We start from the raw sequence: 11,333 nt of genomic DNA, 5'->3' as shown, positions 1-11,333 counted from the left end.
ACAAACAAGAAGCCACATCCCTGCCCTCATAGAGTTTACATTCTTGAGCGAAGACCAGACAATAAAAAATGAACAAGTGTAGGAGAAAGCGATGAAAATGCAGAGGCAATTAAGCAAATTTAAATTATCCTCTCCTTGCCTCTCCAAAATGTCATAGCCACCCCATCTTAGAAATCCTCGTACCTTCACATTTGCTACTGTGGTCAGAAAAACTTGTTACCAGGACCGAAACCAGGTGGCTTGTAATTATAGTAGCACCCCTTTTCATTCTCAGAAGTGGCTAATTTGGGAGGGTAAATAATATGGTCACCCTACCTAGCCCATGGCTGCCTCAAAGGCTGTGAGAGTTTCCCAAGGTCAGCAAATGCTTCTGGAATAGTGGCCATTCGTTCAAAATGTGATTCGTTAGGGCACAGCAAGCTCAGGGCTAGCCTGGGAATCTAAGGGGTGGGAGTGGGATCACATTCTTTGAAGCTTACAACTTGGTAGAGGAGGCAGAATCTAATTATCAAACTAATAAAGATAGGCCTATGCTAAGGGTATGAAAATAGCTATATGCAGGACTTCCCTTGTGATCCAGTGGTTAAAAATCCATCTTGCAATGTAGGTGATAAAGGTTCAGTGCCTGGTGGGGGAACTAAGATCCCACATGCCTTGGAGCAACTGAGCCTGAGGACCACAACCAGACAGTCCAGGCACCACCAGGAAAGATCTCACATGATGCAAGGAAGATCCTGTGTGCTGCAAGACCTGATGCTGTCAAATGAATAAAAAAAAATTTTCTTTCTTGAAAAGGAGCTACATGCTACTGGAAGGGTACCTTATAGGGGTTGGCAAGCAAGGCTAGAGGATCACTGACCTTTACCCTGAAGAAGCCTTACAGGAATATTTGGAGAATGAAGAGGAGCAATCCATGCACTGGAACAGCATGTGCAAAGGCTTTGAGGCAATACAGGGAAATGAAAGGCAGCAAACAGGAGCAGCAAGTTGGAGAAGCACAAGAAAATGAGGCTGGAGAGCAGGCTGAGTGTATGGTAGGAAAGTTTGATTTTCTCAGTTCAGTTGCTCAGTTGTGTCCAACTCTTTGTGACTCATGGACTGTAGCACGCCAGACTTCCCTGTCCACCACCACCCCCGAAGGTTGCTCAAACGCATGTCCATCGAGTCGATGATGCCATCCAACCATCTCATCCTCTGTCGTCCCCTTCTGCTCCCACCTTCAATCTTTTCCAGCATCAGGATCTTTTCCAGTGAATCAGTTCTTCACATCAGGTGGCCAAAGTATTGGAGTTTCAGCTTCAGCGTCAGTCCTTCCAATGAATATTCAGGACTGATTTCCTTTAGGATGGACTGGTTGGATCTCCTTGCAGTCCAAGAGACTCTGAAGGATCTTCGCCAACACCACAGTTCAAAAGCATTAATTCTTCAGCACTCAGCTTTCTTTATAGTCCAACTCTCACATCCATACATGACTACTGGAAAAACCATAACTTTGATTAGATGGAGCTTTGTTGGCAAAGTAACATCTCTGCTTTTTAATATGCTGTCTATAACCTTTTTGAAACAAATTACCACAAATTCAGTGGTTTAAAAGAACAGAATTGTATTCTCTCACGATTTAGGAGGCCAGAAATCTGAAATCAAGGTGTTGGCAGGGCCACACTCTCTCCTAAGGCACTAGAGGAGCATCCTTCCTTGCTTCTTCTGGTCCCTAGTGCGTCCAATCTTGCTTCCATCTTCATACAGCTTTCTCCTCTTTGTCTTATGAGGACAACTGTCATTGGATTTAGGGCCCACCCAGGTAATCCAGGATGATCTCATCCCAAGATCCTTAACTTAATTGCAAAGACTCTTTTTCTAAATAAGATTAGGACTTGAGCCTGTCTTTTCTGGGGCCACCATTCAACCCACTACACTGACCTTGCCAAGGAAAGAGATTTGGTAGGAAGTGAGAGTTATCAATAAGCCTCTTCCCTTGGGCTTCCCAGATGGTGCTAGTGGTTAAAAAACCTGCCTGCCAAGGCAGGAGATATAAGAGATGTGGGTTCTATCCCTGGGTCGGGAGGATCCCCTGAAGGAGGGCATGGCAATCTACTCCAGTATTCGTGCCTGGAGAATCCCACAGACAAGGGAGCCTGCTGGGCTACAGTCCATATGGTCACAAAGAGTTGGACACAACTGAAGTGACCTAGCACACACGCATGCACACTGACACATTAAGTGGGGTAAAAATTCACTGGACTCTATGTAAACCACGAACCTATTAGTTAAAAATATATGCATTGGTATGCTCATTTATAAACAGAGCTGTTTCTAGGTGGAGGCGTTACACTCTGATTTTCACTTTCTTTTCCTTACATTTGGTACTGTCGAGTTATTTTTAAAATGCTTTTTATAATTGGCAAAACCCTACAAATCTCTTTACAGTTTGAAAAAAGCTTCTACTGGCATATCTGAAAAGACCTAATGGATAGGTAGTGGGTTTTTTTCCTCTTCCTATAGAAAGAAGCATTTGAGGAAAGGGACTTAAACTATGAAGGTTCAGTTACAAACTTGAACTTTAAAACTAGCTGGAATTGATTTAAAATAAGTTATGGAAATGGTAACCATGTCAGAGATGGATACGATAAGTAACTTGACTGTAGTAATCATTTCACTATGCGTGTGTATATTCCCAATTATCATGTATGCTTTAAATGTGTAAAATTTTAATTTAAAATAATAAATAAGTTATGGAACCCTAATTTTTATATGACATAAAAATGTATATTCCTCCTATTTCCAAATTTGATTCAAGGCAATGAAGTGTACAGAAGTGTGGGGAAACTGCTCTCTAGTTGGAAGGCTGGAGGAGGGCTGTTGTCAGGAAGGGACAACTGAAGAGTGTTACGCAGAGGGTTAGGCCCCCCAGCCTCTAACCAGGTCTTTAAACCAGTTCAGATGGTAACTGCTGTGCTTTACCCTTCCCTTGGCATTTTGGGGTACTTACCAAAGTGAAAGTGAGAGTCACTCAGTCGTGTCCGACTCTTTTTAACCCCATGGACTATACAGTCCATGGAATTCTCTAGGCCAGAATGCTGCAGTGGGTAGTCTTTCCCTTCCCCAGGGGATCTTCCCAACCCTGGGATTAAACCCAGGTCTCCCGCACTGCAGGCAGATTTCTTTACCAGCTGAGCCACCGGGGCAGATATTCTTACTTAAAGAAGCGAGAAAAGGTTTAGGTCAAGACTAAATACTCTGCCTGTCACCAGGTTCACGGACATATTCATATTTACCCTAAGACTAGACTTAAGCTAGATGCATTTAGTGAAAGTATCACTGTAATGAGTCATTGCCTTAAGGCATTAAATGGTACCCCCAAGGCTTGGGAGAGTTAATGTTCTCTCTAAATTGCCAGAGAATTCCCAAGGGGTATACCACTGGCAAAATCTGATGGCTGTTTAATAACTATAACCCCTGTTGTACAGCAGAGTTATATGTATCATACTTTGCAGCAATTACTACTTCCTTTCCATTTAATACAGTTTTAATGGGAATTCCTTGGCTGTCCAGTGGTTACCACTCTGTGCTTTCACTACTGAGGGTGCAGGTTCAGTCCCTGGTCGGAGAACTAAACTCCTGCAAGCTGAGGAGTGTGGCCAGTACATAATAATAATAATAATAATAATGCAGTTTCAATATTACACTTTATATTCACCATAAAAAAGAGGTATTAATTATGCGATGTGATAGAAGTTAGCAAATGCTAATCATGTTGCCATGCATAAATGTATCAAACAAATGTTATACACCTTAAATGTAGGCAATGTTATGTCAGTTCTAGCTCCATAAAATAAATAAGTAATTAATAAATGCTACAATCTAATGCTTCTTGTTTTTCCCTATAAGAGAGACTTTGATTGGAAAATATTTTAGGAAAAAATAGGTTATTTCTCATTTAAATAATATCATTACTTTACTTAGCTCACTTTTCAAAAGTAAATAGATTTTAAACTTCATTGAAATCACAGTTCCATAGAGAATATAGCATGAAAAATTCAGAATCTTTTTTTAACTTGCTAAAACTTGTCATAGTGGACAAATCTTTCAAATCAGCCATCTGTAAGTTATGTTTAAAATAAAAGCACTTACGATTTTATTTCTAATGTTTGAAACTTTACTCCTGTCTCCGGGAAAATTGCTGATAACTCACTTGTCGTTTAGCATCTAAAGTTAAAGTGAAAGTTTTGTTGCCCTGTGACATGTGAGATCTTAGTTCCCTGACGAGGGATGGAACCCATATCCCCTGCGTTGGAAGTTGGATTCTTAACCACTGGACCACCAGGGAAGTTCTAAGACTAGCTTTATTTCTAATTACCATGGATAATCAAGAGATACCAAAGCTGGTTTATAAAAGCAAACAATGTATTTTTGTTTTTCATTCTGAACACACATACACACACACACATATATAAAATTGAAATAGAGCTGATGTACAATAGTATATTAGTTTCAGGAGTACCACATAGCAATTTGACATTTACATATATTATGAAATGATCACCACATGTGAGAGTTCTGAGTAATCATCCCACTCCCCATTCTAAGAGCTATCCATGTATCATTCTTATGCTGATGTACAATAGTATACATACCACATATTTGGAAATGATCATAAGTCTAGTAATCATCCATATAATTACCCTTATGCTGTATATTACATCCCCGTGGCTTATTTTATAACCCGGAGATTTATACCTCTTAACGTCCTTCACTTGTTTTGTCCACCTTTCCACAACTTTCTCCTCTGGCAACCACCCACTGACTTGCTCTCTGTGTCTGAGTCTGTTTTGTGCAACATGTATTTGTTATTTTACAGCAAACCTACAATGCCTGTGGCTGTATAATATCACTAACTCTTTTTCCAGTTCTTAAATGGGTCAAAATAGTCTCGTTATCAAATCTGTAATTAAAGAGTCAAATCATAAAATCATAGTGTATTTTAATCAGTTTAATTAACTAGTTTTGTTTTTGACTATCATAGTGGAGAACTAGATGTAAATGAAAATTAAATTATACTTGGATATGCATGAGTGTGTTGAAATTTGGATGATGAAAAGTACTTTGGAGAAATAAATTCCACAGTAATGAAGTCAGCTGGTATCATCTTATGCTGTGAACTAATTCTCCAACAGATGGTGCTAGCTTGCCTCTAGTGACAGCTATTCTGGTCTATCCTCCCTTAAAATGTACCATGACCTTGATGGTGTTGATGGTAGAAAGTGATGTGGTGATTTGAATAGAATGCCTTGTAAACATTCTTCTATTGCCCCTGAACTTTGGTTAATAAGACATCATTTCACACAATCCAATTGGAGAACATATCCTCTAAGAGGATTATGAATATTTCTTCCATGATAGTTCAGCTGGTAAAGAGTCTGCCTGCAGTGCAGGAGACCCTGGTTCAATTGCTGGGCTGGGAAGATCGCCTGGAGAAGGGATAGGTTACCCACTCCAGTATTCTTGGGCTTCCCTGGTGGCTCAGATGGTAAAAAATCTGCCTGCGATGTGGGACACCTGGATTTGATCCCTGGGTTGGGAGATCCCCTGGAGGAGGGCATGGCAACCCACTCACAGTATTCTTCCCTGGAGAAACTCCATGGACAGAGGAGCCTGGCGGGCTATAGTCCATGGGGTCGCAAAGAGTCTGACACGACTGAGTGACTAAGCACAGCATAGCTATAGGAAACCATTTTAAAGGTAGTTTATATGATAACAACGGAGAAGGCACTGGCACCCCACTCCAGTACTCTTGCCTGGAAAGTCCTGTGGACGGAGGACCCTGGTGGGCTGCCATCCATGGGGTCTCGAAGAGTGGGACACGACTGAGCGACTTCCCTTTCACTTTTCACTTTCATGCATTGGAGAAGGAAATGGCAACCCACTCCAGTGTTCTTGCCTGAAGACTCCTAGGGATGGGGGAGCCTGGTGGGCTGCTGTCTATGGGGTCACACAGAGTTGGACACAACTGAAGCGACTTAGCAGCAGCAGCAGCAGCATATGATAACAATGAGTATAATTTAACTTTTTCAGAAAAGTCAGATTAGAGAAAGCTTGTCTCTTGAACTATATATCCCCCCAAATTACACCAAATCTCAAAAATGTTGGAGGTGGGTGTTTCTTCCTAACTTAATTTGACAAATATTTAGTGATCTACTAAACATAGTACTAGGATGAAAATAGATGTTTCCTAATTCTGAAGGACTTAGTGTAATTTCCCAGCATTAAGTCGTTTTCACATATCCTATAAGAGTTTTGCCATAATGATGCACTTTGTCACTATTATAAGCTCACTATCTTTCTTTAAATTATCTTTTACTTTAAAAGAAAAATCTATTATTGATATTAATTTTTAAAATTTCACAGACAAAAAGCAATCATCAGAAGATATCATAAAGTGGGACTTATCTAGTGGTCCAGTGGTTAAGAATCTGTGCTTCCAATGCAGGGGGCAGGGGTTCAATCCCTGGACGAGGAACAAAGAGCCCACATGCTGTGAGGTGAGGTCAGAAAGTAAAAAAAAATAAAGAAAAGAAAATATTTTGAAGAAATATATAAACTTCAGCCAATTTAAGTAGGTATCTACATAATTTCAAGCCTGAACCTGCTCTTTCTTTTAAAAAGGAAATTAATCACACAATAATAGATGTTAAAGGCACGCATGTGTGTGTGCCTGCTTAGTCACTCAGTTGTGTCCGACTCTTTGAGACCCCATGGACTGTAGCCCGCCAGGTTCCTCTGTCCATGGGATTCTCCTGACAAGCATATTGGAGTGGGTTGCCATTCCCTTCCCTAGAGGATCTTCCCGACCCCGGGATCAAACCCAGTCTCCTGCATTGCAGGCAGATTCTTTACCATCTGAGCCACCAGGGAAGCTTAACTAGCACAAAACTAAAACTTTCTCCCTAAAGTATTAAAGGGGGAATAACTCTCACACTATGGAATTCAATATTTAATGTCATATCAGTGGAACACATAAAACCATTTACAGTACCACCAGTGGTAAGTGTTTTACCTTTGGGGGAACATTCTAGCTAGAGAAAGAGAGAGAGAGAGTGATGGATGTAAACAAGTCGTTATTATACAATTTCATTAGCACCATATACAGATATTTCAAAGTACTATGAAGAACATGGTAGAAAAAGATTAGTTCTCTATGGGGATGTGAGATCACAATTTATTTTAGATAAAACTGATGTTTGAGCTATTTATTGAAGGATAAACACAACTTTACTGAGGAATAGAGAAATCAGGGTATTTCAGGGAGATAAGCAAAGGAACAGTGTGGTGGGAACAGTATGGTGTGCTGAACTATGGGGGAGGAAAGAATGAATGGTAAAGAGGTTGGAATGGAGATCAGGAGCCAAATTTTGAGAGGATCTGCATGTATACCATGCCAAGGAGCTTTGGCTTAATCCTTTGGGCAATGGAACTCCAGCACAAGTTTTTAAGCAAGGGATTAAGAAGATTAGATCTGTATTTCACAAGGCTGATTCTGACCGAAATGCGGAGGATGAATTGGAAGGAATAGTGAAGTAGAAACTGGCACAAACAGCTCAGTTAAAAGATTCTTGCATGTGGTACGTTTTCTCTTTAAAAAAAAATTTCTTAAGTCAGACAGAGAAAGACAAATACTACATGATCTCAGTTCAGTTCAGTTCAGTCGCTCAGTCGTGTCTGACTCTGTGACCCCATGAATCGCAGGCCTCCCTGTCCATCACCATCTCCCAGAGTTCACTCAAACTCACGTCCATCGACTCGGTAATGCCATCCAGCCATCTCATCCTCTGTCATCCCCTTCTCCTCCTGCCCCCAACCCCTCCCAGCATCAGAGTCTTTTCCAATGAGTCAGCTCTTCTCATGAGGTGGCCAAAGTACTGGAGTTTCAGCTTTAGCATCATTCCTTCCAAAGAACATCCAGGACTGATCTCCTTTAGAATGGACTGGTTGAATCTCCTTGCAGTCCAAGGGACTCTCAAGAGTCTTCTCCAACACCACAGTTCAAAAGCATCAATTCTTCGGCGCTCAGCTTTCTTCACAGTCCAACTCTCACATCCGTACATGACCACTGGAAAAACCATAGCCTTGACTAGATGGACCTTTGTCAGCAAACTAATGTCTCTGCTTTTCAATTTGCTGTCTAGGTTGGTCATAACTATTCTTCCAAGGAGTAAGCGTCTTTTAATTTCATGGCTGCAGTCACCATCTGCAGTGATTTTGGAGCCCCCCAAAATAAAGTCTGATACTGTTTCCACTGTTTTCCCATCTATTTGCCATGAAGTGATGGGACCAGATGCCATAATCTTTGTTTTCTGAATGTTGAGCTTTAAGCCAACTTTTTCACTCTCCTCTTTCACTCTCATCAAGAGGCTTTTTAGTTCCTCTTCACTTTCTGCCATAAGGGTGGTGTCATCTGCATATCTGAGGTTATTGATAATTCTTCCAACAATCTTGATTCCAGCTTGTGCTTCTTCCAGCCCAGCGTTTCTCATGATGTACTCTGCATATAAGTTAAATAAGCAGGGTGACAATATACAGCCTTGATGTACTCCTTTTCCTATTTGGAACCAGTCTGTTGTTCCATGTCCAATTCTAACTGTTGCTTCCTGACCTGCATATAGGTTTCTCAAGAGGCAGGTCAGGTGGTCTGGTATTCTCATCTCTTTCAGACTTTTCCACAGTTTATTGTGATCCACACAGTCAAAGGCTTTGGCATAGTCAATAAAGCAGAAATAGATGTTTTTCTAGAATTCTCTTGCTTTTTAGATGATCCAGTGGATGTTGGCAATTTGATCTTTGGTTCCTCTGCCTTTTCTAAAACCAGCTTGAACATCTGGAAGTTAATGGTTCATGCATTGCTGAAGCCTGGCTTGGAGAATTTTGAGCATTACTTTACCAGCGTGTGAGATGAATGCAATTGTGCGGTAGTTTGAGCATTCTTTGGCATTGCCTTCTTTGGGATTGGAATGAAAACTGACCTTTTCCAGTCCTGTGGCCACTGCTGAGTTTTCCAAATTTGCTGGCATACTGAGTGCAGCACTTTCACAGCATCATCTTTCAGGATTTGAAATAGCTCAACTGGAATTCCATCACCTCCACTAGCTTTGTTCATAGTGATGCTTCCTAAGGCCCACTTGACTTCACATTCCAGGATGTCTGGCTCTAGGTGAGTAATCACACCATCGTGATTATCCTGGTCATGAAGATCTTTTTTGTACAGTTCTTCTGTGTATTCTTGCCACCTCTTCTTAATATCTTCTGCTTCTGTTAGGTCCATACCATTTCTGTCCTTTATCGAGCCCATCTTTGCATGAAATGTCCCCTTGGTATCTCTAATTTTCTTGAAGAGATCTCTAGTCTTTCCCATTCTGTTGTTTTCCTCTATTTCTCACTTGCTTATGAAATCTAAAATAATGGAGCTTGTAGATACAGAGGACAGATTGATGGCTGCCAAAGCCAGGGTGAAAGGGCAGAAGAAAATGAATGAAGGTGATCAAAACGTACAAATCTCCAACAGTGAGAACATAAGTCCTGGGTAAAATGTGCAGCATGGTGACTAGAGTTCACAATACTGTGTTATACATTTCAAAGTTGCTGAAAGTAAATTTTAATAGTTCTCATCACAAGTAAACAAAAATTTTTATCTGTGTGTGGTAATGCATGTTGAAGACACTTTTTATGGTAATCATTTCACAATATCTACATACATCAAATCATTATGTTGTACACCTGAAACTAATACAATGTTACAAGTCAATTATACGCAAATATGCTAAGTTGCTTCAGTCATGTCTGACTCTTTGTGACCCCATGGACTGTGACCCACCAGGCTCCTCTCCAGGAAATTCTCGAGTGGGTCGCCATTTCCTTCCCCAATGTCAATTATACCTCAATTTAAATACTATTTCTTAGCTTTGTCCACTGAACAGGCTTAGAAACAATGACCAGTAGCACTTAGCACCCTGAAAGCATGGACTATAGTCTTTAAACATAATTGTTCTCTCAAAGGAACCATGATTGTGAAACAGTGGCTAAAAAAAAAAAAAGAAAGAAAGAGTGGCTAATGTCAGGTCTGGGGAAAGAAATGTAGAAAATAAATCTAGAATATTTTGTCAAATCAGAAGTAAAGAAGCTATCAAAGTCCTCTGAAGTCCTGTCAAAAGTATTCAAAAGGCAGTAATAGCTAAAGAGGGGACAATTTGAGTATCAATAAGGAAGATGAATTAAAGCATCATTTATTTGTAAATGTGCAAGGTCCCATTCATACTAAAAAATAAGTCTGATTGATCACCTTTTGAACCTAACTTCTCTGTACAAACTTATACTTCAAGGAAACCCAAATGGTTGGTGAGAGAAGTTTTCTTTCTAAAAGTATTTCAGTCAGTAAAAAAGGAATGATAGAATTAAAGAAGGAACAATAGAATTAAAGTGCAATTGCTCAGTGTCCGACTCTTTGTGACCATGGACACAAAGCCCATGGAGCCCACCAGGCTCCTCCATCCACGGGATTTTCCAGGCAAGAATACTAGAATGGGTTGCCATTTCCTTCTCCAGGGATAGGATTAAAATATCACAGTTTAGCAACTTCTAGAGAAATAATGGCTCTAGGCAATGACCATGAATGGCTGTTCAATTAACACAAAGAAACAACCAGTTATATGTCCTCTTGAAGGAAGTTCATATCAGTATACTCTTGCAAAAACACTGAGTGATCCAGCCTATAGCTCAGCACTGCCTAACAGAACTTTCTTTGATATTGGAAGTATTCTGTATCTGTACTGTCCAATGCCAGAGGAAAGCAGTTAACAAGTTTCACTATGTGGGAATCTATAGGAGTAACTACCCAGTTTCCTTAACAAATAAATTGCAAACATTTTTTAAAAGGAGGGAAGCTAATGTGAATTAGAGGATGTGGTGGCCTCTTATTTTGCGGTTGAGGACCCCTGGCACTCAATGAGGGGTTCTTGCTGCAGAGCTAGGGGGCTGCCTTCTTGATGTGAGGTCAGAGGCAGTGGAGTGAATGGGGAGCTAGAAGGGTGGGCTGATGATGTCCAATCATGTGTGTTTGTACAACGGCATTCAACTCAGAATGAAAGACTTGGAGCAACATGGATGAACCCCAAACACATGATACTGAACAAAAGAAGCCAGATACAAAAGAATACATTCTCATGATGCCATTTATGCCAAGAGTTCAAATTAATATATGTTGATAAAAATCAGAGACGACTGCCTTCAGGAAGTAGGGATTCCTAGGAGGGGGAATGAGGGAACTTTCTGAAGGTGATGAAACT

Source organism: Ovis aries, chromosome 8 (assembly GCF_016772045.2).
Source record: "Ovis aries strain OAR_USU_Benz2616 breed Rambouillet chromosome 8, ARS-UI_Ramb_v3.0, whole genome shotgun sequence".
Lineage (NCBI taxonomy): Eukaryota > Metazoa > Chordata > Mammalia > Artiodactyla > Bovidae > Ovis > Ovis aries.
Note: the sequence above shows the minus strand (reverse complement) of the source record.